Source organism: Triticum aestivum, chromosome 5A (assembly GCF_018294505.1).
Source record: "Triticum aestivum cultivar Chinese Spring chromosome 5A, IWGSC CS RefSeq v2.1, whole genome shotgun sequence".
In the NCBI taxonomy this organism is placed as follows: Eukaryota; Viridiplantae; Streptophyta; class Magnoliopsida; order Poales; family Poaceae; genus Triticum; species Triticum aestivum.
The window spans coordinates 166,247,528-166,253,527 of record NC_057806.1 but is presented as its reverse complement, the minus strand read 5'-3'; positions in this window follow the sequence as shown (position 1 = coordinate 166,253,527).

Below are 6,000 nucleotides of genomic sequence, written 5' to 3'. Positions count from 1 at the left end.
CAGCCCATTAGTCCAGCCCAAAGGATAACAGGCCGGACGCCCGAGGACACCTTAGTCCAGGACTCGCTCAGTAGCCCCTGAACCTGGCTTCAATGACGAGGAGTCCGGTGCGCAGATTTGTCTTCGGCATTGCAAGGCGGGTTCCCTCCTTCCGAACTCCAGAATAGTCTTTGGACAAAGTAAGTATATCCGGACCTGTGTATATAATGGCAGAGAATATAATACCCCACGAGCCCAACTTGTTGATAACTGTTCATGATGTCATATCATGCCTGCCTGGTTACTATTTCCAACCGTCGGCTAGCAAGCCGCCCCACGTCTCGGGGTGTGGTTTTACTGGCACATCTCGTCAAGGCAGAGATCGTGTCCCTTTATTTACAGGATTTTCATTAATGCAGGCGTGGGTAACCCAACCGCCCCCTGGGTACAACTCCTTGGTGATAGGTAAGTTTAGAGACCCCAGGGAGACGCCCAATATTCGGGGCCTTTATATAGAGACCCGGCCTCGTTTTCTTCCCTTGTGCTTGCTTCTTCCTCAACCCCAGCCACCCCAAGTTCCATCCCTCGGGTTCCAATCGCCACCAGCCCTAGTCATGTCCAGATCCAACCATTAGGGTCGGTGGGTGGCTTCTTATGTCACAGAGGAGGATATTGCGATGCTCCGCGTAGCGAGGTATCTGACCTCGGAAATCTTTCATCGGCTTCCGGTACAAGGGCAAGTCATACCGACCCCCAGATCTGGCGAGAGGGTAGTATTTGTATCCCACTTTCTTCACGGGCTAGGGTTCGCTCTTAACCCCTTCGTCCGGGGGCTCATGTTCTACTATGGACTAGATTTTCACGATCTGGCCCCGGACTCTATTCTCCTCATCTCGACATTTATCATCACGTGTGAGGCCTTACTTCGAACTCCTCCGCACTTTGGTTTGTGTCTCAAGACCTTTGATGTGAGGCCACATGTGGCAGAGGAGGAGCAGGCAGAGTGCAGCAGCGTCATAATAGGCAAGCTGGCCGGCGCGGTTTGGCCCGAAGGATCTTTCGCCAAATCTTTCGACCTATGGCAGCAGGGGTGGTTTTATATCAATGAGCCGCGGGCCCCAAGTGGGCGGCCACACCTGCGTTCCAACCCGGCCCTCCAATTCAGCTCGCTTCATGGGTCAATAAGGGATTGGACTGGGGATCCCTCAATGAAGTGCAGACTCTGCAGAGTCGCATCCGAAGCCTTACCGAGAAGGGCATTGATCTTGTGAATGTCGTTCAGGTAATGCTAGTCCACCGGATCCTACCATGTCAGCGGCGGCCTCTTCGTATGTGGGAGTTTAACCCAGAAGGGCGGCGGACTCTACATCACTTCTTCGGCACTACGCATGAAGGAATGTGGAAATTATATTTCGGGGAATGAGAGCAATGGCTGGACACCACCGAAGATGTTGGCCTTGACTGCAATCATCCGGACACTACGGTAAGTACTCGATATCCGAGCACCTTCCATTCAGGCATCTCTTAACAAGATACTGAACAATCCGTCCCTGTACAAGACTGGATAAAGAAAGCGGTGTTAATCTGGTGTCAGGTGCCTCTTCCCGAAGGCCCTGCGACCGACCTGCTGACGAGAATGTTGATTCCGACACCGTACCAGGTGGCTGCGTTCGGGGAAACCGAAATCCTTTTGCCCAAGGGCAAGAGTGCAGAGGGAGCCCTCCAGGGGAAGAAGAGAGTCGCCTCCGAAGATCAGGAGGGGAAGCCTTCCATGAGAGGAAAAACACCGTCGTTGAGCGGCTTGGACCGGGCGAGCGAGGCTGCCGTAGAGTTTGATGACGAGGACGAACCTCGAGGCAGACCATAAGTGAGGTTGGGGTACTTTAAAAAGTGAGGTTGGGGTACTTTAAATGCACCTCATTCTTTTCTTATTAGTGAAGTAATCATCCGATATATGTTCGTCCACGCAGGTTAACGCCTGGTGCTTCTCAATCATCCTCCTCCTCGAGAGATCTTCTTCCGGAGATGATGGAGAGTGACACGCCTTCTCCGGCCACATCGCCCAATAGGGGAGATGATACCGAGGTATCGTCCCGAAGGGCTCCTACTGAACACCAAGTAGTACAGGAAGCGAAGAAGGTGTTACCCGCAGGCGGTGCCTTTGTCACTCGGGGTTCCGGGATCAAGACTGGTGTCCACGAACCATCCGGTTTACAGCCGCAGATGATTCTGGAGGCAAGTAAGCGGGTTCCTTCATAGGAATTCCACACTCCGGCGGCGGTTTCCGAAGACCCGGGAGCACCGGACATGCTGACGGGTTTGCTACTGTGAGCATCCATTTCAGAAGAGCACCGTACCTTGATGGATATGGTGGTCAAAAGGGTTCTATCCGTGAATAGTGGATTGAACGAGGCCTTCATGAGCCTTCTAAGAGGTTTTGAGGTTTGTGATGTAGTTTTTATCAATTGAATTTTATTGACAGAATGCACCTGTTGTATATGCAGTAGCCCCTGAGACTCGGATTATCTTCCGAAGGAAGCGATCGAAGGATAAAAGAGATATGCTTAGGTATTAACCTTGGTTTGATTTGAAATACATGCTACTTCCCCTCCTATGGCTACCCGGAATACGGAAGTGGCCGAACTGCAGCGAAAGCTAGATATTGCGGAGGATCACATGGCATTGATCAACAGGCGTCTTGACGACTCGCAAGGTATGTATTTCGAGCATTCTTTACACTAGTGTGCTTGACGCGGGAAAGTGCTTTATATGAAATGCGCATGAAATGCAGATGGTGCTGCCGCCGTGGAGGCTCTCCGGGCAGAGCTAGTCTGGGCCAAGGAGCGGGCCCAGCTTAGTGATACTACTACTGAAGGGGCATCAGTTGAACTGAAGGCCGAACAAGCTGCACGATGCCAGGGCGAGAAGAAGGTATCTATGATGACACTCGCTTTGGAGAATGCTGCTGGCCGCTGCGAATTTCTTGAGAAGGAGAATAAAGGCTTAGCGGCTAAATTGGACAAGGCCCGACAGGAGGCAAGAGAAGCGCGATCAGAGTCCAGAGTACTCCGTGAGGAGGTTCGGCAGGCGAAAGAGATAGTGGCTGGAAAGCCTTTTCTGCTGTAGACTAAGTTCGGCGACTCGGACTATGCTGAGCTGAACCAAGTGTGGAGTTCTCCAGACGAGTATTTGGACTTGCCGAAGAGTTCTTCCTATGCGGTGCAGTATTACCAAGCGCAAGCTGGATATGCAACGGAGAAGCTTTTTTGGTCACAGTTCGGTGCGTCGAAGCGCCCGCTACGTCTCAATGAACAGATGTCCCAATGGGCCGAACTTCATAGGGTATCTGGCGCTGCCATGAAGGATGTTATAATCTGGCTATGGCCAACCGAGCCTGCGCCGAGTAGCTATTTCGGTTTGGTGCAGAAGCTTGTCGACCTAGTGCCGCGAATCGATGCTGCGAAGCGATTGGCGTGCATTGAAGGTGCATGGATGGCCTTTTCCCGAGTCAAGACATTCTGGGGAAAGATGAAGGCCATCGACGTCGCCACGAAGGGTCCGCCTGAAGGCAGGGGCCATCCGGAACCGGAGAGTTATTTTGAAGACGTCCTGGAGGCCGCCCGCTTGATAGAGGGTCAATGCTCAAAAAACATAATGTTCGAGTGAGGTGTATGATGATTGTAAAAGACAACTTTATAGTTAATCTATTTATGTTTTTCTCGAAAAGCTTGAATTCCTCCTGTGCGGTCGTTTTAATATAATCTGAAAGTTTTCCAGTCGTCGGCTTCAGCCCCCTCATAGGAAGTACGGGGGTGTTCGGAAAAGCATTTAATCACTCTTTATCCAATGTCTTAGTCCATGAAGGAGGTGATAATGCGGCGAACTAGGCAATCGGACTATAAGGCGTTAACACTTTCACTTAACCATAGGAGTTTTATGGTGGGGCTACGACATAGCCCCTGGTGTGTATGCAGCGTGTGGTGCTTTACAGATCTGATCTGAAAAAGATCCCTCGTGTTACATGGAGAATCTCTAAAGATTCCAATAAGTTGTCAAGTGGTTGACTAGCTCTCGCCGCATCATGACAGTCAGTTTTTGGCTTTCTCTACTGAGGTGCTCATCCGCTCTAGGCCAGGGCACAATCGCAGCAGTTCTCCCTTTACTACCCTAGCCGATAGAGCAGAATGTAGGGTAGCAAACACAAGAGCCGGGCAACCCAACTATTGACCCAAGACAATAATTCGATGCTGATGCATATAAGGCCAAACTTGCGACGCCGAAGTACTCTATAGAGATGTTCGGACTTTTACTGGCAGCTCATTCATTCCCATGCTGAGCCCCTGGCAGGGTATGCCGAGGTGTATCTGCAGACCAGCCGTTAAGGCCGTACTTATTGTTTGAAAGCATACGAAAGATCGGTTCAGATGAGACTTACTGAGAACAGAGCGATGTGCCATTGATAAATTTATGTATATATATAAAAAAAGAAACCACGAACCTGGCTATTTGACATGCTCGAGGTCGGGATCAGAGGAAAGAGGGCATAGTACAGGGTCGGAATAGAGAGTGTGGTCCAGAAAAAGTTATTTTCGACCTCCTGTCGCACGTCCGCGTCACCCGTCCTCGGTGAGGGGATGTCAGGACCCCGATTCCAAGTCACATTGATCTAGCCGGTAACACCTCATATCACATTGCGGCCTCATGCACGGTATCCCCACGGGTGTCGCCTTACCATGGCCCGGGGCCGTTTGCGCCTTTTGGCTCACATATATGATAGTGTCGCTAGCATCCATATGACAGAGAACCCGGGTCGACATGGCTAGTCGTGAACCCAAAGCGGCACAAACCTATGGAGACAGGCATACATGAATCACATCGAGCATGTCGGTCAATAGCGTGTGAATCCGTGCTGTAGCACTGGGCTAACAGGAATCCGGGGAACCCTGGCTGTAGCAGGCTAGGCAGGACTTCGGATGTCACCGCGTGACTTTTCCCCGAAGGGACAAACATAGGAACAAAGTGAAACACATGCCGGCTAGTCAAGTGTCCTGAGCAGTAGTGCTGGGCTAGCAGGACTCCGGTGAACCGGGCTATAGCGGACAACTATGGCTCGAGGAGCACTATACTACATTTCCCCATAAGAGAGGCTGCCAAGGATAAACAACCGGATTGTCGGATCCCACACATACCAAGCATTTCAATCATACACACAATATGCTCGACATGTGCAAATACAACATGGCATCACAACAAAACTCTACAACTCAAGTACTTTATTTAAAGGCTCCAGAGTGCCATACATAACATGCTCATACAGGTAGGGGTCACATGACCCGACACTCAAGTCATACAAGCATACAAGCACATGCGGAAGCAAATAGTCTGAGTACAGACACTAGAAAGAAAGAAGGCTTCTCGAAGCCTGTCTATCTACATAGGGCCCTCCATGGCCAGGATCACCACCTGGGTGGCAAGTTACTCATCGACGTCGAGGTCTACATAAAACCCATCGGAGGGGGCGGTGTTGTTGTCTGAAAATAGTAATTAAAGCAAACATGAGTACAAAGGTACTCAGGAAGTTTTACAATAGAACCTACTATACATGCTCATTCTCAAGAAGGTGGTGGAGTTATTGCAGCAAGCCAGCTTTGACTCTTGGCTAAGCTATCCTATGAGACACCACTAGTAAAATAGTTTCGCACAAGAGTCCACTAATCACCAACACAATACTCCACCCGGGGATCCTCCCTCGTCATCCTACGAGAGGGCCATCCTCGGTACTCACACTTATCTTGAGTCTTTTAGTAGTAACCATTAACTTGTCTATGAACTATATAGGCAACCAAGTAGTCCTTTACCGCGGACGTGGCTATTCGAATAGATGATGTGAACCCTGCAGGTGTGTACTTCTTCATACACAGTCTCACCACTTACCGTCGTTTACATGACATGTACTCGGCAACCTTCAAGCGGAAGACCAACGAGGGTGTCGGCCACGGCCTACCTAAACACTCAAGTCTC